At 42.6% G+C, this 22,405-nt stretch overlaps 1 protein-coding gene and 1 long non-coding RNA gene across 7 annotated transcripts in view; one reads left to right on the top strand and one right to left on the bottom strand.

The window, feature by feature from the left end:
* Positions 1 to 22,405, top strand: part of nab (NGFI-A-binding protein homolog) — a 941,120-nt gene that overhangs the window by 775,421 nt on the left and 143,294 nt on the right. The gene's annotated exons all lie outside the window — the stretch shown is intronic.
* On the bottom strand, positions 4,177 to 20,771 carry LOC140218442 (uncharacterized). 2 transcript variants are annotated; one of them, XR_011894694.1, is made up of 3 exons: positions 20,460 to 20,771; positions 17,013 to 17,207; positions 4,177 to 5,787 (listed from the first exon to the last, which is right to left on the bottom strand). It is a non-coding gene; the product is annotated as an uncharacterized lncRNA (long non-coding RNA). The 2 variants fall into 2 exon arrangements; XR_011894695.1 differs by having other exon boundaries at positions 17,013 to 17,160.

The raw sequence follows: 22,405 nt of genomic DNA, 5'->3' as shown, positions 1-22,405 counted from the left end.
TGTTCTCCGATCATACTGGATTGAATCATGTGGATTGGAGACGTGACTGGCTGCAAGATAGTGAGTGGCACATTTAGGAATGTGTAGCCAAGTTCGCAGACCGCTGCTGCAACTGTTCGTACGTGTTACCGGCACTTCGAGATGTACAGGTTTCCTCCAGGACACAGAAATTGGCTCATCCGCCAGCGTTGTATCGCTAACCTTCAAAGAAAGTACTTCAGCGCCGGAACGCCGGCAAGAGCGAGTAGCGCTCGTTAAACGTTGACAAAGCGAGTACCGCCGCTTCCTGTCATAGCAAGTTTCGCGCGCAGTATCTACGCACGCCGACCCCGACTTGCTCAGACACGGGCGCCCACGCTATCGCCAACGTGTCGAGAGTAGGTGAACGGGCGCGCACTTGAATATAGACGCACCACATGCGCAGAATAACTGACAGACTACACCGATAGCCACGAATGGTCGAAGGTGATGAATGGTGACGGTCCGCAAGAGTAAGCGAGTTGCTAGCAATATTACATACTCTATACAAGGTATTGCAATGCAATAACGAGCTGCGTTGCAAGCCTTGTGCGCAGCTAGAACAAGTCTATCGGAACTGAGCCCACCCGATTAGGAAGAAGATACTGAAATAGTGACCGCACCGAGTAACTTTACCGAGTGGGGAACGTGACAAGCCACAACATCAGTATATTTGCCTAATAAAGAACGAAGATCAAAACACACTGATCCTGATTCAATTCGTGGGCGGAAAGTATGGATAGCTTGGAATATTCATTTAGCCTCGCTATTAGAACACGCACCATATACGCTGCTCGCGCCGTTTGGACACAGTCTGATCAGCTCCGAAGGCGCCTTTGCGTGTTCTCCGAAGCCTCGTGTCGTCCACCCAGGCGCGGAAGTCTCGCCAAACGGAGGTTTGCTATAAGCCGCACCGGCGTCATACGCGTCCATTGTGAACGCGGCGGAGGCCGTTGATGTAAGCAGTGGGCGCGGTCAAACCCGTGCGCGGTATCGCCGAGAAAAGGGCCATTAGTTCGCTTCATCGCGCAAGCTTCTCTGACGACATTGCGCTGCTAGTGTTGCGGATAGCGAGCTCTAGCCACACGTATTATGGCACAGGTTGTTTAAGGCGCAATTCTAGACTGGACACAGTGAGTACACCCGACAAACGCCGAATCAGCTGCACGCACAACAGAGCCGCAGCTTACAAAACCGCATTTGACTCGGCATCTCGGCAAGCAGGAGCGGGGCTTCAACACGTGCTTAAACCATGCAAAAGCCAGCCCTTTGGTCCCGCTGTGACTGTAAGCGGAGCAGTCGGCGCTTCACGTCTCCCGTTGCCTTCTAATGAATCGTGAGCCCGCTCCCTCCTTTCGGATCTCTCTCCTGTTTACTTGCACCGTCTGTTATTTGTTTTGTTTATTCCCCTCTGGCAGTGGCGTGCCCAGCTGTTGTTTTTTCGTGCTCCGATGTTGCTGAAAGGTCGGCTGCGTTATTTTTTTTTCTCTTCCTCCCTCGTCGAGACCCCGCTCAGCCGTGGCGTCGCTGTTGTTGTTGTTCGGAGCGATGCTTTTTGTGGAGCAGGCCGAGCGCTCCACTTTTTGATGCAGTCCGCGCTTCGATCTTGGTGGTTGTTGTTGCTCTCCGCGTGAGTCATGTCCCTTCTTTTGTTGCGCGGCGTGCTCAACCCCGAGAGCCGCGAGCTTTGTGATTGCGTTTGACGAGTGCGGCTGCATTCAGTTCGACGCTTCCCCGCTGCGTTCGTGCTGGCAGGCGAGCGGTGGAAGCCGCGCACGCCCGTGTCCGACGAGGAAGCGCGAACGGGTCGCGTCCTTCACATGATGCTCCCCTCGAGAGGCACGCTTTTCGTGGACAGCCTGGGATGGTAAAGTGCGAAATACCGCTCCGGTGTCTGCAGCGCCCCGGAAGTCCGACAGATTGCTGAGTTCTAATCTCGCGTTTTCTCCCACATCTGTGGACTCGGAATAATCTGCTCTTAGAAATTGGATCACCGCGCCTACACGAAAGTCAAGTCCTAAGATAGAGTATCATTTCAATCAACAATCTTGTACTCTCTATCTCTGCTATATCTTCTATATTTTTTATGAATATTGTAATATGTATCAACAATCTTGTAGTGTCTTTGGTACGTTTTATTTCTCATTCGGTGCTTTCTCATCACTTTTGCTCACATGGGCGACTCTGTTTTGTCTCCTTCTATAATTATGTTCCAGAACTCACCGGTGACCCACCGCTTGTAATAGTATAAAAGGTATAAAATAAAGAGTAAATAAATAAACGAGTGACCTTGATGAGGCCATCTAGAAGCATTGCCGGATGTCCAGAGATGCCTGTATATGTTGTTTAAAATTAAAGTGTACAAAATAAGGTAATACAATTAAGTTATAGCAGCTACACCAACTGTAGTGTGCTACCACATGATCTTGAATTGCAGCACGAAGTGATACAGACGGAGACAAGAGCAGACAGGGCGAGCGCTCGTTTTGTCTGCTTCTGGTCTCTGTCTGTGTCACTTCGCTCTACAATTCAAGATCATGTTACCGTACCAACTCGCCCAACTTTCTATCCTTTTGGCATTAAATTTCTTGGTACCACTATATTTGTTCGAGTAAACTCATATAGAAGTTTACCAAATACAATCGAATAATTTATTAGTATTCAATAAGAAACATAGTATATTAAGTTCGAGAATTTCAATGCGGTCATTATTCCAGACTTTACTTTTTGCAATATTTAGGCACTCAGTGCGTACTTCGCAACAGCAGACTTCGTACTCGGGGCTTAAGGCCCAAATGCACCAACGGTGCAGCTGCCAGGCAGACGCGTCGAAGCTCTTGATTGGATCACTTCGGTTGTGACTGAATTACTTGTTTCAGTCAGTTTTCTGGTAAATCTGCACGATCTCTTGCACGCAGCGAGGTGTCGCAGTGCTTCCTTACCATACAGCTTTAAGCATTGCTGAATTGCGTCACGCGGCTCAAGCCCTCGCTACACTAATTGGATGCGTAGTTTTGGACTGGACATTTGCAAAACTGCGGCTGCAAGTAAAGTGCTGCAAAATAGGTACGATACTCATTCTCATTGCATTTCGCTTTGCAATGATGTGACAACAAGGCAGATTTTTTGCACGCGAGGGCAGCAGCCTGCTCACCACACTGCAACGTTCTACCTGGACTCGTTAAGACCCGTCAGCAAGAATGGGAGTAAGAGGAAAAAGAAGACGCATATGTCTGTCCGGGATCATATACTGAGCTCGAGGATCTTTAAGAAATTGTTTGGGGTTCGTTGTAATGCGCAATGTGCAACCTAGTGTAAGCGTACTACACTGTAAACAGGTTTGACCCTTTTAGGGAGTTTTGGCCTCGTTGCATAACTTCAGCCCTTAAGGGAGGACAATATCCTCCATTCGAACGGAGTTTTTTTTCACACCCTTGTGTTTGGTGGTGTTAAGGGGAATTATGGGAGTTTTTTAATTCTCCTTTGAACACCAACCCCTCAGTGGTTGCAGGAGTCTATATGGAGAATTATGGGAGGTTTTTAATTCTCCTTTGAACACCAACCCACGAGTGGTTGCAGGAGTCTATATGGGGAACGTTGGGAGTTTTTCATTCCTCTTTTGAACACCAGAACTATGGAAGTTCTTATGAGGAGCTTTGGGAGCTTTTACAAGTTGACATGGGTATTTTATTTTGCTTCTTATGGGAATTTATAGGAGAAGCGATGGGAGTTCTTACGTACATATTTTCGGAAACGTTTGGCTTCTTAAGGGCGTTTTGAAGGATACCTTTGGGAAATTATTTTACCTCCTTGTAGGAGTGCTTAGGTGTAAACCTGGGAGCAACCGTTCCCATATTTTGGGAGCTCTGCTTAAGGGAGCACTTATGGATAGTTTTGAGAGTTCGATTTTTGCTTTTTATGGGAACATATACGAGAATGCTTGGGAGTGAATTTTTACAGCTTTAGGGAGCTGTTTTACTAAGGGAGTTTTAAACAGATGTTTTGGGAGTGCATTTTAGCTCCTTATTAGGGCTTTTACAGGTAGGTCTGGGAGTTTATTATGCACTTTTTGGGAATTTTACGAGGTTGAAGGGAGTTCTTTTTGTGTGTGTGTTTAGTAGATTGTGTCTGACGAGTGCAAAAACCATGACAAAGCAATAAAATGTCTGGAAATTTATTGCAGTTCCAGAATCAAATGTGCCAGCATGATAGTACAATCAATGACTATTAGCATAATGAAAGTGAAATAATTCAATAAATTGGATACAAACAAGCAAACCAGTTTGACAGGAAATTCAAGCATATTGCAAGCTTCAGTACAGTTGAAAATCCACAAGTGCAGCCAAGACTGAAATTCAGCGGCTCAAAACATCATGAGCTATTGGGCAGTCCTTGCATGCATTAGAACAGGCCACATTTGTTTTTGCATGTAAAAAGCATGCTACAAAAAATGATGCAAAGGAGGCCAGACAGCACCAATGACCTAGAACATAATGAAAGTACCTTTGAATACCTATGCTATTTCTAATAGACATCTACGTACAACTTATTCTCTCATGTAACACACAGCTGCAAAGAAAAAGCAGAAGTGGTACCACCCACTCTGAATCAATTTCCTTAGCGTGCAGCACCTGAAATTCAAGCTTGCCAGCTAGAGAACATGACAAGTTCACAGCAAAATGGGCATAATGTGATAACAGTAGACAAACAGGTGATATCTCAGGCTGAAGTTAATTCAACAAGGGGACTAGTCGTCATCAGGGAAAGAAAATCCAAGCAGACAATTCCAGCTCACACTTGCTACACAGATGTCGCTACATAGGTTTGTGTTGTGATGCCCCATGACCTAAGTCAGCATCAAAGAGGTTCATTAAAGAGTGGCACATATGCAATGGCACACACCCAGTGTACATACACAAGTTTGTGTCAAAAAAGTTCATTGGAGAGCTGCATCTACCCAGTGGCCCCAAGTGCTCGTAGTAGCCCCAGGGGCACATACTGAATTTCCACAAATAGGAGTTTTTTTTTTCAAAATTTCTGGCGTCAGAAGACACCTCGCCTTATATAACTGACATAGACACATACAACAAGATCACTCATAGAAATTGGTGCCAGCAACCTGCCAAACTCCCATACTTCTACACACCTTGCTACCCCAACTAAACCCCCATGGTGAGCATTTAAACTTACCTCACCTTCTCTATGCACTCATTCATTTTGCTGGATATCCATGGAGTGGAGAAAAGTGAACTATATAAATACTGCCAAGGAAAACGGTTGTTACCCTAACGAAGAAGTCCACTTCTCAAAAAAATTTCTCCACCTGACATAACACTTGTTCGACCTCTGCTGATCACCTTCAGCTGAATATTGCATATCACACAAAGCAGCAATTCAACTATAATTTTTAGTTTTATAATGAAACAAAAATTTCTTAGGATGTGAAAGAAAATATGACACAGGAACCTTTAACAGTATCCATAAGTGTGAAATTTTTACACAGGCAAAGAGGCAAACACTTTGCCACCAGGGCACACATAAGGCGTCATTACATTTTCTCTGCAAAAAGCCTTAACACCCCGACGACAGGTGGTGTTGCATGAAGCCATGCATGCATTTCAAAAAATAGGCATTTTGTATTTTCTTCTTCCGCAAGATCAAGGCAGGCAGGCTGTGATGCTGTGCAAACAGTGGTGGCCTTCAAAAGGGAAGGAATCCACACAAAAGGCCATGGTACTGTTGAGATGGCAGTGCATGATAGGGAGCATTCTGGAAAACCAAACAAAATAGATTATGTACTATTGTATTGCAAACAGACACCGCATGAATATTTAAACATAGCATCACCAATTATTCAACAGTGCTGGGCCATTCAATGCTACCACTCCAAGTGCATCTTGGCCACCTCAGATTTTAGGAAAAATTACAGCCCATTGTACAGTTGCAGACTGGATGAAGTGGAGAGTATGACGAAAGCCCGTCTGGTCGGGATGATGCATACTAAAAGCAAGAGGTCCAGACACCGACCAAAATGTTTAAAATAGTTTTTTACATTTTCAAATTCAAATAAATTCACATAGCTTCAAAAATTCAAATAAGTACTTTAAACCATTTTGGTCAGTGTCCAGACCTCTTCCTTTTAAGTCGCAGAATGCACAAACAGACTACTTCGCGAAAATTTCACATGGTGTGAGTATCGTTATCTTGTAGGCTAAGGTTGAAACATCACGGCACTGACAAAGCTACAAACAAGTGCTTCTACGAATGACCACAAGGCCTTCCAGAATGTTTCATTATGTGAGATAGACCATTAATGTTTTTTATCTGCAAAGAGTATCTTCTTATTCTGACTTAAGTATAATAGACCTTCGAGCAATTTCTGAAAAGTATTTTCATCCAGCTCGGGTGGTTTATAGGCGCAAATAACCAATTTAGGAACCCCCATTTTGTAGTGAAGAAAGCTTATATTAAAAAAACCTATAGCTGCAGTGATTAAAAGCTTCTGAAATTCTGAATCAACTCTTTATGTCTGCAGAAGCTCTTTAATTAGGTATTAGGACGCCTTGCAGCACTGACAATGAAAGGAAATCATGACAACATATTACAAAAACTAATAAAATGAATGTGTTCTTGATAATATATGTTGTTGTATTATACACAGATTATACGAAACACCAGCAGTAATGTGCATATCTTCAGAGTGCACACACAGTTCACCAACGTAATAATAAATACAGGTCAACATCATAAAGCAACACATAGGTACTGGCGTTTTTCTTTCACATTGGCCTAAAAACCAATCACATGAGCATTCAGCCATCATATAAGCAGCACCTGCTTGCATGAATTCAAGGAACTTTCAGATGTGCAAAATCGTTTAGGAGCTTTTAAGCAATAGGCATGACACTACTATTATGATTAATTTGTTGCCTGTAAGTGGTAAATCAAGTGAACTGCTAGTTGTCCTTCCGGTGAAGGATATTGCAGAAAATGTGAGGACAAAAAGATTATAGTAGCTATTTGGAACTCATGAATGTTAAGAAGATAATATGCAATGTTACCATGCTGACAGACAGTCAGATAAAAGATGATACAAAGAAAATATTATATATAGATTACACAGATGCAAGCATTTTGCTTCTTTATTGCTGCAAAACTTTGTAGTTATAGAAGTGCTTCATCCCCTGAAAAATATTTTTAGCAATACATTCACTATGGAGTTCTATTGAGGATGCATCAGATTTGCATGCTAGAAGTGGTTTGAGCTGTTCACAGACAGACATCTGGTTTGTAAACGCAAGAGCATGACGAAATACTGCAAGTGCTCCAGAAAAATGCTTGCATGGTAAGGGAAATGACAAAAACAAGAATGTGGATGAAAAGACCAAACTGCCCCGAAGTCTAATTTTAGCAATGTAAGGTTTTATGAAACATAATTACAGTTCTAAGACAAAACAAAATACCAACATGATATGCAGAGAATGGGTGCTGGACATCAAGCAACCTCACTAAACAATGATTACATACATAAAAACGACACATTCGCAGGAAATTTCACAATACACGACATATAAACTATGTGATTCATGATGCACCCATGTCATACATCATATTGTTCAAGTAACCAACTTCTTTATTCAAGACCCCTGTAGAAGGTTTGTTAATGCAGTTATTGGTTTCTTGGATGGAAAAGACCTAGTATACAAATCTGCACTTCCCTGCCTTATATTTGCAAACTGCATGTGTACAGTCACAGTTTGGCATGTTTTGCAATGTTTTGTGAGATATCCAGATGCTGTTACCACCTACATCTGTGCACAATGCTCCTGCAGCCTGCCATTACCACAAATCCTGGTCTATCCTACATAATACCCCAGTCACACGGGCACTTTCAAAGTCCTTTGAACCAAAGATTCTTTACTTCAAGGGAGAATGTGCACTGTCACACAGGCACAGCAAAGGAGCCCTACTGGAAGGGGGCTTTGAGTCAAAGGAGTGCGCGTTCGTCCTTTGAAACCTCAAGGGAATACTCCCAAGCCTAGAGGGCGTCTGACAGTAGAAAAAATAATCTAAAGATATGGAAGTTCAATTTTTACCTCTTCAGAACGAGCTTATAAGTACTGAATACTGTTACTAAAGTACTAAACACTTTCGGGACACCCGCAATCTCCATCATGAAAGCGCCGGTACAGCAACACCGGCACGGCCTGTCGTCAGCAACAACCTCGACACAACACGGTTGCCATGTGCGATTTGGTTCTTTGGTTAGTGGCTGCTAGGCATCCCAGTCTCCTTGGCTTCTTTCTGCACATCTTTCCTTGTAACTTTTGTTTTTTAGTTTTTACAGCGTTTACGTGTACCTACCGCTACCTAGCCACAAAGAACGAAACAAAGCTGCTGAAGCAAAGGCAAAAATGAATAATCGACGCCAATGTGCGGTGTACGAAGCGGTACACATGGTGGCCATCATTACAATAAATACATCTGTTTGTGATAAAGTAATGCCTTTACTACGTGTGCATTTTGTTTTGATGTTTCTATGTATTAGGAAAAATAAATGTTGCTGAAAAAAATGTGACAAATTTATTATAAGACGCATTGGGCTATATTTTTTTATTACTTTCAAGGTGATGGTAGCGCTAAGGATACATTGCGGTCTCTGTTAAAAGCTTCAACGGAGACTACCTGGAGACCATGTAGCACCGACATATATCCGTTGAACTAATGTCTTTGAAAGCTCAATGCTCCTTAACTTCAAAGGACCTTTGGCATGCTCGTGTGACGGGTATAACACTTGCTGCTGAAGGCATTAAAGGCACTCAAAGGTGCCTCAAAGACAGGCTGAGCATTCTGCGCAGGTTAGCGTGTCAGCAAGGCCTGAAACACTTGCAGGACATTGTAAAAGATGTCAATACATGGCAAAATACAACAGCACAACATACTCAGAAAATGTAAGCCTAAAATTCCACACTGATATATAAGGGCCTTCCCAGACAAACCGATAAATGCAATAGCACACCTTCTATTGAAATCTCGAATATAAGAATTGATTACTTGAAAAAGATGTACGGTACATGCAAAATAGAATGAGTGATGTATGTTATATGTCACGTATAGTCAAATTTTGCTGCAAATTTGAGCATTTCATGCATTCATATAATCGCACTCATGTACTAAAACAAGTTCATGTGTAGTGCTCATCCTGTGCATTTCATGTGTTTCATCTTATAGTGTAGTAACTATGTTTCCTAATGCCAGTAACCAACTCTCCCAGCTTTCAGCAATAGTATGCAAGATTATTTATTCTTAGAAGTATGATAGCAGGAAGAAACAAGGATAAAGACCTGTCAACAGGACTAGCATCAACTACAAGCTGATTTGGCTCCTGGATGGAAACGAGTATTAGTAATCGTAATCATTATCAATGTTTCAATGAGGGAGTGGGTGAACCCAGAACTTGCACAAATAACTACAGTAGCCACATGGCTGAACATATGAGCCGTGGGTGTTTCCCTATCTTCCAGCACATGAGGTTAGTTGCAGAGCCCCGAGAGAGCTGAGAGGGAAGCGATTGTGGTTTTCCACATTAGCAAATAAAGATCGACATGTGTCGGAAAATAATCACCATCTCTCATCGAAAACATGTAATTGTTTATAGAGCACTTATCCTCAATTCATTACACAGATTGCGTTAGGTGACTAATTTGTTTTACTACTGTTCTTAGTGCCCCATACAAGATTAACCTTTTCCATGCCAATTTTATTTTCAGAAAACCACTGAAATTTCTAAAATATTTTTATTAGCTATTCTTTGTGAAGAGTTTTTATTACTGCAATATCAGCAGTTCGTTCAAAATTTTCTGCTGCCTTTTACTAGCTATTTTTCATGTTTTTAGGTTGCAAACAGACAAGGACGCAGAAACTGTCTACATGAAGCATATTTTTTTAAAGAAATTCAAGCGTGCTTTTGTTATCCTCCATGAAAAATGTTATTGCAGGAAGAAAGGTGGTTAACCGAGGGCCCCTATTTTTATGATTCATATCATAAGAAGCCAACAAACACTGACACCAAGGACAACATAGGGGAAATTACTTGAGCTTAATAAATGAAATAATGAAACGATAAATTAATGGAAATGAAAGTGGATGAAAAAACAACCTGCCACAGGTGGGGAACGATCCCACAACCTTCGCATTTCGCATGCGATGCTCTACCAATTGAGCACCGCGGCGCCGTTTACCGATCCACTTTCTTGGGTATTTGTTTCCTTGTAGAACCCTGGGAGTGTTAGCCAGCGTTACCACTCACAGACCTTGGCGGCGGACATGGAACATCCTTTCTGCCGCAGGCGTCACGAGAACGTGATCTTTTTTTAGTGAAGGCAACCGGTCAATAAACCCACACATGCTACCTGAAGGCATCAATGTTGCCTGATTCGAGACACTCGTTATGTAATAAATGAGAAGAAAGAGGGTTAACCGAGGGCCCAATTTTTACTAGTAATATCATAAGAAGCCAACAAACACCAAGGACAACATAGGGGAAATTACTTGAGCTTAATAAATGAAATAACGAAATGATAAATTAATCGAAATGAAAGTGGATGAAAAAACAACTTGCCACAGGTGGAGAACGATCCCACAAGTTCACTTTCTTTTTTTGGGGTGGGGGCAAAAACTGAACACATAACTAATCACTGATCTATCATGCAAGTGGTGTTTGCCTATCTCAATAGTCTATATAAAGACAGAAAACTTGGCTCAGGAGTTTTTATCTCTAAAAGAAAAGACAAGCTTTTATACGGCAACCTATCAACTTGAAGCCCACGGTAGTAGTTCTCTTCTATGGCATCTAGCTGTTGAGCACGAGTCAAATAAAAATTAATGCAAATGTATTAGTGTTCCATGCTTTTAATGCATGGAAAAGGGACACTAAAGGAAATTAATGAGTTAAGTTAGATTAAAGGTTAGCCTTTTGTAATAACAAATTCATCATTTATACCAAGAACAGAGCTTTTATAAGCAAGAAAATCAGAGAACTGGAACATCAAAGGGCACCAACTAATATATTGAACCAAATTCTGTAGTTTTATTTGCCAAAACCACAATATGATTATGAGGCATGAAGTACGAGGGATTCTGGAATAATTTTGACCCCCTTGGTTACTCTACTGTGCATAGTGCAAAACACACATGCATTTTTGCATTTCACACCTATCAAAATGCAGCTGCCACAGCTACAATTTGATTATCCACCATCAGGCTTGGCAGCGCAACACCAAACAGCCCAACTCAGAGCCCATGCTTGTCAGCAACCTTCTGCAGTGAGTGCATCACTTGGTGCTCATGAGGCAGTACTTCCAGCTGCTTCAGCTGCTTTAAAGTGTGCGCACTGCTGGCTTTTGCTGTTTTACAGCCCTTAAAGCCCAACCACAACAAAAGTTAGGGCTGCATAAAAAAATGATTCAAACAGTGTAAATACAAAACAGCATTCTAGCAATCTTGATACCGAGACTGAAATGAATGCCACGATTACCAGTAACTGGCAGTGAGGCATGACTCAGATTGCAGGGCACCTTAGTGTGGCCTACGAGATAAGGGACCACCTGCAGCTGCCTGCAGTGATAAAAACCTGAAGGCGATGTGGACTCTCGTCATAGCCACTAACCACCAGGTTCATGTGTCGTCTGCTAATACAGTATTAAAAGAGTATCAAAAAGAAAATTAGATACCAGCCCCGCAGCTTTGCCAAGATGACTACAGTAGTATTTACTACTAATTTATTACCAATATAGCCAAAGTGAAATTTCATTGCATTTGGAATTTAAGCTTTTGCAGTAGGGGTTTTGAGATGTGATAATCGCAATGCTCCTGTGCTTTGTGACATTACATCACTAGATATTTGACAACGCCGTGGTTCTAAGTGTTTTTACATACATCGATATCTTGATTCTTTTACAACCTAACTCTAATATGACACATGAGAATACGGTAGATAACATTTGAAATGTCTTTAATGGGCACGGAAATGGACTAACCTTTACACATGAGACACGCATGGTGAAAGCATTGTAAGCAAGGCTCCCACGTGTCTTTAAATAATTTTTCACTTTGGTCGGTTTCAGTTCTGTTTTTTCCCTTGACTCTTCCTAACCGGACAAGACTTCGTCAGACTCAACTTCATTAACCCATTGACAATATGCTGCATATCTTAGGTAAACATTTGATGCTCACCCTAACGCATGTTTCCTGAAGTTACCAACTAAGAGCAAAGAAAGGTTAGCTACTGTATGAACCAGCCTAAATCCATGTTAAGCCCACAATTGCCCAATGTGCCTTGAATAGGCTCTAAAAATGTGTATTAACACAAGGCGCAATAGATTTTGTGCTCACGTTGGCATGTTCATAACAGCTGGCCTCCCTCACTCTCATCATCGGAATCTCAGAATCCCTACTGCGAAAACTTCAGGAGTGGAAAGCAGCAAAGGTAACAGTGCGCAGTTTGAAGCAGCCAGAGGCACTGCCTCATGAGCACAGCAGTTGCACTCACTGAAGAAGGTTAATGACAAATATGGGGCCCCATTCGTGCTGCTGGTTCCGAAGAAGCCATCTAAGCTTTTTTTCCCACGCTTGAGTGTAAAAATACAGCTGCTTTTAACAAAAGGCATGCAACACCGTTCATGAATTGTGCCATTGGAATGGTTTACCAAATAACCTCTTACTTCTGGTAAGCTCTACACAAGCCAAATTGGACGCTGCACTGATGAAAGGGCAAGAGAACATTTGCAGAATATAAAAACAAAGTAAGACCAATGTAGGTGAGCATTGTAACACATGCACTTGTCATCCACAACTTGAAATATATTCTTGGCAGAAGTAGAAACATGAATTCACAACTGATATCAGAAGCTCTTTTAATATCAAAGAATGACTGTGTAATTATTCTTTTTTTTTCTATTTCTCACAAGTATGTGTATGAATGTTTTTTGCTTTCGGTTTACACAGGTTGCTACACCTCGATTTGTTTGACCCTGTTCCCTTCTTTGCAATCTTTCCTCCCTCCCCCTCTTTTATGAACTTCCAGAGATTATATGAATAGTTCCTGCTTTCTTAGAAAACATGGCACACACGCGGTGGATGTGGAACATCCTTTCTGCTGCAGGCATCACAAGTACGTGATCTTTTTGAGTGAAGGCAACTGGTCAATAAAGCCCCACATGCCAACTGAAGGCATCAATGTTGCCGGAATCGAGACCCTTGTTATGTAATGAACGAGAAGAAAGCAGATTAACCGAGGGGCCCGATTTTTATTAATCATAAGACGCCAACAAACAAAGGCACCAAGGACAACACAGGGAAAATTAACGGAACTGAAAGTGGATGAAGAAACAACTTCCCGCAGGTGGGGAACGATTCCACATCTACGCATTATGTGTGTGATGCTCTACCGATCGAGCTAACACAGCACCGTCTTCCCATCTATTTTCTGGGGTATTTATGTTACTACTAGAACTAACCCTGGGATTGTTAGCCAGTGCCACCACTCACAAACCTTGGCGATATGTAGAGCATCCTTTCTGTCGCAGGCATCACGAGTATGTGATCTTTTTGGGTGAAGGCAACTGGTCAATAAACCCACACGTAGTACCTGAAGGCACCAATGTTGCCAGATTCGAGACCCTCGTTATGTAATGAACGAGAAGGGGGTTAACCAAGGGGCCCGATTTTTTACTGCTGGTGTAGTACACACTTTCCTGCGTTTAGGGTGATGCCAGCTTCTTGCAGGTGCTCAAGTACTTTGTGCAGTCGTGCATCATGTTCCGTCTTCGTGCGGCCACACACTATTATGTCGTCTTGCAGACATGCTTGGCCGTCCAGGCCTTCTAGCAGTCTTAGCATTTCCCAGTGGAAAAATTCAGTTGCTGTGGAAATTTTGAAGGACAATCAGAGGAACTTAAAATGGCCAAGTGGCGTCAGGAAAGTGTTGTACCTCTGGGACTCGGGTAACCAGTAACCAATATCCGGCTATAGCATCAAGTTTGCTAAACCAGGCAGCTCCGGTGAGTTTGGCCAGGCAATCATTGATGGTGGGCACTAAGACTCATTCTCACAGAATGTTCTATTTTAACCCTCCAAAGTCACTGCAGATTTGAAGCTCGCCTCCTTTATTTTTAGCCACTACCATAGGTGCATGCCACTCTGTGGTTTCTTCGACCTTTATGATGACACCCAGGCTCTCCGTTCTCTCCAACTCACATTTGGACACTCGGCAACATGGGCAGAGGTACTCGCCCCGAGTACATAATAGCACACCACTTGGCATCAGGGAGTAGCGATATATTGTAATCGGTCCTGAGAAGGTAGGCCCAGGTCTGTAGCCAGGTAGAGGTAGTGGCATAAAATGTTGGCTGGGTCGCTGACCTTGCCTTTTGACTCCGCTACTTCTAGGAGACTTGGTTGGACATTGAAGGATTTGATTGCGGGGGGACGTCAAAAAGTGCGTCATGCAGCTTGTCTATTACATAAATTTGTTCTTGACACAACCAGCCATTTCAGCACACGGTAGCAGTCTAACCGTTGCTTTTTTTGGTCCTGCCGGGTCCGAGCAGCTGTTCTTTTGCTTGCTTCAGGTTTCCCGTGACTTGTTCGTCGTAGAGGCTTGTTGGCATGGCAGTCACATCTGCACCAGTGTCTACCTTGAAGCCATTGACCATCACATTGATTTTTCATGGCCCAGGATCCTGTTGGTCAGTTAATTGTCCAAGTAAACCTCTTCCAAAACAGCTTGGTATGTGCATTTTGTTCTGCTTTTTGGAAGCGGAAAAGCATATGGCAGCTGTGTTCCTTTTTACTGCAGGCACTGCATGTTTTGCCATTCGCCGTGCACATAGTGTGTGATGGTGAATCATAGGTGTCTTGTTGAGCCATACCACTTGCATGTCAGCGCAGTTTGGTCACGCTGGTTTTTACGAGAATTATTTGACTTTCCTTTGCTCTTCGAGAAGCTGTGCATGGTGTCTACAGCTTCAAGTGATTGTAGCTGTGGCCGTAGGTCCTTTTGCTGCTGTTTGATTGTTGCCGCCATGTTGCGAGCAGCGTTGACAGCGGCTTCCAGAGTAAGCTCAGCATTAAGTTGCAGCTTCTCACTTACCTACGTGTCTGTGAGACCGACCACGAGTCTACCACAGATCAGTTCCTCTTTCAGGGCGCTGTACTCAGAGGCTTCAGCGAGCCTGAAGAGTTCGGTGATGAACATATCGGCTGTCTCATGCACGTCTTGCTTCTGGCTGTTGAACTTTGCACACTCGTATATCACGTTCATCCATGTCAGGAAATTTTTTATGAACAGTTGCATTACTGTGTTGTAGTCGAGTTTCTCAGCATCACAGAGCCTGAGCAAGGCTAGGACGTCTTTGGCTTCACGACCCATGGCATAAATGAGTGTGTTCACCTGCGTCTCGTCGTCGTCTTTAGTCTGGAGATAGCTCTATAGCCCTCCCTTCTCGTGAGCCACCGTTTCTACTCCTCGGGCTGCCGAAAATCAAGTTTTTCCGGCAGTTTGACGACGAACGAGTTTAGTGGAGCTGCGTGCTGGGCTGTGGACACTGTAGGTGAAGCCATGGGTAGCAAAGTTTCGTATTCACCGCAGTGCGCTGTGATGTAGACTTCTACTTGCGTGGTGCATTTCTCACAGCGTTGTCGAGTATCCCACCGTTGCCTCCATGTCATGGTCGGGTGACGAGCATACGTGATTGACAAAACGTAAGTGTTAACTGGAACTGCTTACTAGGTTGTGTATGCAAAACAAGCACGGCTACATGCCGGCTCGGCTTACACGGTCTGGTCCGCTCTCCCAGAGGCGTTCCGCATCTTACATGACCGTGTACACAGCGCCATCTAGTTGCGGTAGCTCGCATGGCACGGTGCACCAGTGTAACTCAATGGACAGCAACTTCAAAAAAAGTATATTTCGGAAGGCTGCCCAAGTTTAAACAACTCTCAGTTAACGTTAAGGTGATTTGCCCTCTTATTAACATGCACATTTACGCCACTAGACCATAACCTCATTGCTACATTATAGCACAGTTTTGGTCCGAATTAAAACACTGATATAACACAGCGGAAAAGTTACGAATAAGTGCCATAAATACGAAGAATATTAGAAGGGCATACACTATCATTCTTGCTAACTGCTCATTTGTTGAAATTCTGGCAGTCTTCTGAATTATAATTTTTAAACGTGCTGCCCATTGAGTTATGATAATGCATTGCGGTGAAATTTGATAGATGGCCGCAGAGCCAATTCAACATTTCAGTTTCAACCACAGCTAGTTACCCCTATGCTTTTCTTGGCTTCATTGCCTGCTGGCTTTATATGGTCGTGATTTTAAAAAAATGAAGCCCGTTTTCCTTCTCATTCATTCATGCGAGGGTTTGAAACCTCACAGCTTTGATGCCTTTAGGTAGCATGCATGGGTTTATTAGCCACATGCCTGCTCTCTTCAGTTCAGGTGTTACGCGACACCATCGTGCAAAAAAAGATGTTCCACATCTGCCCACCATGGCTCTAAATGGCGCTGGCTAACACTCCCAGGGCATAAATACCACAAATACCCAAGTTAGCACAATTGGTAGTGCATCGCGTGTGTACTGCAAAGGTTGTGGGTTCAGTCACCACCACAGACAAGGTCCTTTCGTCTGCTTTCATGACTTTCTTTCAATATTTTCTACATTTCAATTTCAACCACAGCTAATTACACCAACGCTTTTCTTGGCTTAATTGCCTGCGACCTTTATATAATCAGCAAAAATAAGGTTACAAGAAAATTAAAATAAATAAGTGGAGGACAGGGTCATCGGTGTTCAAAGAAGCACCTTCCTTTTTGTATCGTTAACCAACATGTGCGCCCAATAGGTAACTCCTCTACCTGCACATCGAATGACAATGCAAGAGATGCAGCTGGAACCCACAGTCAAATATATGTACAGCATACCAATGCATCTCTCCTCCGAAAGTAGTGAAGAGCACAGGTGCCTGTAGAGTTGCGTGCCACGGTTCCTCTTGCCAACCCATGGAAAGGAGCATAAGTGATGCTGTAGAGCTTGCTCCTTCAAGCAGTGTTCAGGTATCCATTCATAATCCTGCATGTAGTGTCCAATGTATTGTAGATATCAAGACAGCTTCAGTCCTGCAGCAAATAAAGTGATCAGTTCTAACCAAAATGTTGAGATGCAGACACTTTGGCAGGCGGATGTTAAATGTTGAAGTTTCTGGGATGCCAGTGATAATTTCATTAAACATTATATGGGCCACTCATACAGGGATGGAAGCAGTCAAAGAAGTTTTGGAGCAGCTCTGGGAGGTGGCAAATTTGACACACTGGAGCATGAATTGCCCGTTTTCGAGCAGTAAATACATATTTACATGAGTAGCTTGGTAGAGGTCAATGAGTGAAATACAGGTATATGAAGAAAAGGTGTTCCTTATTTTACTTTACAGAGCACTATTTGATTATGGCAGATCAGTTCTGTGGAAGCCTGCAAGGCAAGTAAAATTCATGACAGGAAAAATTTTCACCCACCCTACTTTAGCATGAAGCTACGAAGGAGACCTGTACAGGTTTCTCGGAAACCACCATTAAATTACATACTGGATATGACAACTAACTGTGGCCAAGAAAAAAATTAATGAGTGCTTTCCGTGAACATCACCCACTCTATGTTGATAGGTTTATGTTTGTGCTACTCAAGTTTTTTTTTTCCATTGTGAACAAGCAATTAATATGTACTTGTAATGAATGTTTATTTCCTTACTTATCGAATATGGTGCCAATGCAAAGGTTGTGGAATACGCCGAGAAATGACCGATAACAGCGTTACAACGACCTAGTTCATGTCTGGTCTTTTTTTTTTCCGACAAAAAAAAACAAACAAAACAAGCGAATTTTTCTTTAGAAATTCACGTGACAATGCGCTCCGCATCAGTAATAAGTGGTCTCAGACAGAAACAGTGTCATCAGTGCACTGCATATATTATGAATGTGCAAACCTGGGGCACAGTCTTGTAAAGGTTCGCAAAGCGAACTGTTACCAAGATCGTGCTACTTCGCATTTGGTAGGGACTGTACTTGCACGCCAAAAACTGCTGACATGTCGAGAAAAAACTGCAGCTGCTCTTTCCCAGTGCCCCTATTTGACAAAGTTTTTGTAAAGATTGATGCAATAGTGCGCAGAAGCATTGTCATGGTAAGGGCAGTTTATTTTCACCTTTTATTTATTTCACGGGCTTTCATTCTTGTGCCTTCACAAATCCTAGGCTGTCTTAAATGCTGTTACCGGCCATTTGTAACCATCATACAAAGCTTTTCACTGACATCTCATCAATTAGGTAAATCAAGACACTCATCAGATACAGTGAACACCATTCGAGTAGTGCACTCTGGTAATTTTTTATTCTTGGCAACCTGCAGTTGAGATAGCAGAATATTGCAGAATAAATGTGAAGTGACGTAGTGGTCATTGCATATTTGCGAGTATTTTATATCTGTTTTGACACACTGGTTGGAAAAAAGACATGAACGGGCATGTTAATTGCACTTGAGCTATGGTATAAAAGTTTCCCTTGTTGTGCAAGGGCGTCTACATTAGACAGACGGGAAGGGGTATCAATGATTCATAATAAGGTTAGTTACAGCGCAACCTAAGACAAGGACAACAGAAGGTACAAAATGATGACACGGCGCTGTTTTGTACCTTCTGTTGTCCTTGTCTTAGGTTGCGCTGTAACAAACCTTAGTATGAATCCCAACCAACTGGCCCAACTTGCCGTTCTGATGCAGTATCAACGATTGCTTGGGCGAGCATAGTTACAACCTTCATAAAAGTTAACGAAGTAGGCCCCTTGCGATGCATTGCAAGACTTGTGGATGCAAACTAGTTTTTTTAAAGAATGTGTCATCATAGGATGCAGTAACATTCAACTGATGCGCGAGATTACTGATCAGGCTAATGCCATTGCCAAATACGTTAGGGTGTGCGTGAGTACACCCTCCTTATCTTTATCAGGCAAGGAACTTTACTTTCTAAGTTGGTCGGCACGTTTTCAGTGAACTGCAGCCGCCTGCTTCTTGTAAGGTTGTTGTTTCAGTTGTTTTTCTCATGCGTGCTATGAGCGGCGCATATAATGTGCAGTAGGGTCGTGGAATAAGACCAGTTAGAAGTTAGTGCTCATCCTGTCACCTGTACTTTTTCTTCCATACTCAAACTGAGTTATGCTAAAGCAAGATAAGAATCCATTCGGTCAGTTTGTGCCTTCGAACCAGTTCACCTCCACAGTGCACAATGATGCTATTATAAAGGGACATTGAAAATATTGTTTATTTTCTTTGAATAAATAAAGTTTAGTTTGAAGTTTCACACTGCATTTTGCAAGTTTTAATTACCCTAGTATAAATTTGTATTCTAGAATGTGAAGGATGAAAACAAGCATTTCCAACCTTACACATTTCCAATGACATCTAATCACTACAACTTAGAGGAAAGGCGCTACGATCTCAAACAGTCGCAACTTCTATCCGCGGTTGTTGTATATAAAGGCATTACGCACCGAGAGAATATGGTCAAATCTTAAAGCTAAAACTACGGTAAATGCTTGTACCAACACGCTTAAACAAGGGAGAACATTTCAAAACACATAGTGCGGAGGTAAAAAAAATAGATCATGGAGTTTTACTTGCCAAAACTACAATCTGATTATGAGGCACGCCATAGTGGGGGGACTCCGAAATAATTTTGACCACCTGAGGTTCTTTAACGTGCACCTAAATCAAAGTACACGGGTGTTTCTGCATTCTGCCCCCATCAAAATGCGGCCGCCGTGGCCGGGAATCGATCCTACGACCTCGTGCTTAGCAGCCCAACACCATAACCCCTAAGCAACCACGGTGGGTACAGTGCACAGCTGTAAAAATTTTTCCTATACCAGAAATAAGTTTTTGGCCAGGGGCTCAAGAACCGGGGGAATCGCGCCCTGTCTGGCGCTGTTCACAGTGCCACCTCAGCCAACTGGCACATTTGCACGCGAGAACGAGAGCACCAAGTCCGGCCATGACTGGTAAACCTATATGACGATACATTACCAAAATATACAGTAACTAAAACAAAAGGACGCGTACAAACGAGATGTGTCCTTTTTATTCAACTGACATATAATCTTCGCGCCTTCTCCCCCTTGTACGATATAGAGGTTACACAGTTCTGCTTATTCTATCGTCTTACATCATGCATGCGCACTGAGCACATCAATACGTTCTGGATATCGCAGAAGCCGTTGTTCACGGCGTGAGACTCACGATAGCGAAGTCAAATGCGATCCTTCTAAAAATAAAGAAATTGTTTGCCTGCGACAAACTTTGCAAACAAGAAATAAAATACGAGCTTACCAAAATGCTTCGTCCAGGTTGGTGGCGGCACGCAGTTCGTTGGCGTTCGCCGTTGCGCATTACGCTGTGTTGTTAATCACGCCGCCCTCGCTTGTAGGCGTGAGAAGAGCATCAAAGTATTATTCTTTTCTGTCAAATACTGCTGCTTCGTAAGTACAAATAGAAAATTTTGAGTTGTCAAGCCTACCCCAGCATACTGGCACATAACAGCTTCCCGCGCTCAAATCTCGCTGTGGATTCGAATTCGCGCTGCGTGCATTTCGATGAGCTGTTGGGGCGCCACCTAGAAGAGTTTGAATATGGACAAAACAAAACAAAGTTCTAACATATGTCCGTTTAGATTATTTTATATTTATTTATTTAAGATATAAGGCACATGCTGTTTAGAAAATACTCACGGCAAACAATGTTTCAGTTTAGTTTCTTTGGCCCCTCGGCCCCTCCGATTTATGTCCATTGTCAGCTGGCCTGCGGCCTTTAAACGATATTCCTTACATATTGTGGCTCAATGTCGAGGACATTAAACCTGGTTGAATGGGGTTTAAATGGAGGGACAATATTTCGTTTTGTAGAGTATTGCTGCTGGGGATAAAGCGAGAAATATAGGCTGCTTCTCGTCGGCAAAAGGAGCCGGACGAGCAAGTCACGAAATGCAAGAAAACGAACGGCTTGCATGATTACTAGTACAGTCTCGCTTGGTTGACCAGTGAGAAACAGCATAATTAACAACCTAACAAATACAATGGACAGCCGCCAAATCGTTGGTAAATTAGACATGTTAATGATGAGTCAGAGTGGTTGTTATTTCGTGTTTGTCCGTTTGTAAACGTGTTGTGCAAAGCTTCGTTTATTCGATGTTGTGCCCCATTTCCACCAGAAAAAGAAAGAAAGAAAAGCGGCGTGTTTCTGTTGACGCGGCACGCGCAAGTGAAACGGATTTACGGGCAAGCCGCGCGTGTCACGTTCACACATATATCGCTCAATAAAGCATTCCGGCGGTATCGATCGACATACCGGCCGCACCACTGGTGGTAACGGCTATAGTGGTACCGGTGGTAATAAGGGGAGCCGAAAGGACCTAGAACCTCAGGGCACTACAAGAATATATTTCATGGTTTCACACCTGCTTACTGCAAAAGTGTACAAAGTACATGCATGGTATAGCACTGTACTCGCAATGCAAAAATAAACGAATTAAAATTAATTCGTAAACTAAGAAACCAAGGTGAACCTTCAATAATTCACGAACAGGTAGGTTCACACTCAACTGACTCATGAAACAGTATGCTAGCTGTGCCAAGAATCTTAATTAGTCGAGCAATTAACGGTGGTGACTGTCATGTGCAATGCCTTGGGGAAATGCATGCAGAAGTAGGACAATAGCTGTTGCTCTGTCTTTGCTCATGCCCTATCAACTGATTAATCACTTATTTATTTATTTATTTTTATTTTCACATACTGTAGTCCAATTGGGCTATCGCAGGAGTGGGTTTGTACATTGCATATAACAAAATATTTTTCTGCACAAATCAACTTCAATGCCTTAAAAAACATGATAACTTCAATATAAAAGATACAATCAGTATAATAAACGCAGCATGAATCAAGTAAATACAATGATTTTTCTAATTTACCTAGTTTCACCTGGGAGTAAGTTCCATTTTTCAATTGTATGAGGAAAGCTATACTTAAACAGGTTAGTATGCAGTTGAAATGGAGCAAGGTTAAGTTTGTGGCTATTCCTAGTAGGTTTCAAATTATCAGGAGACAGATAGTTGTTCTTTAATGAGTAGTGTGGGGTGTTATTTGAATTATGCAACAATTTAAGGCATTCATAATCACGCCGCTTGGACAGAGGTAGTAAACCGATTTGTTGTTTATTTAAGTCATTATTCCAAAAAATTGGAGGGTTGGAATTTCCCCTCACAAGGCACTATTGGCAATAA

This window comes from Dermacentor andersoni, chromosome 5 (assembly GCF_023375885.2).
Source record: "Dermacentor andersoni chromosome 5, qqDerAnde1_hic_scaffold, whole genome shotgun sequence".
In the NCBI taxonomy this organism is placed as follows: Eukaryota; Metazoa; Arthropoda; class Arachnida; order Ixodida; family Ixodidae; genus Dermacentor; species Dermacentor andersoni.
The sequence above is the reverse complement of the archived record's forward strand: the minus strand, read 5'-3'. Positions and strand labels throughout refer to the sequence as shown.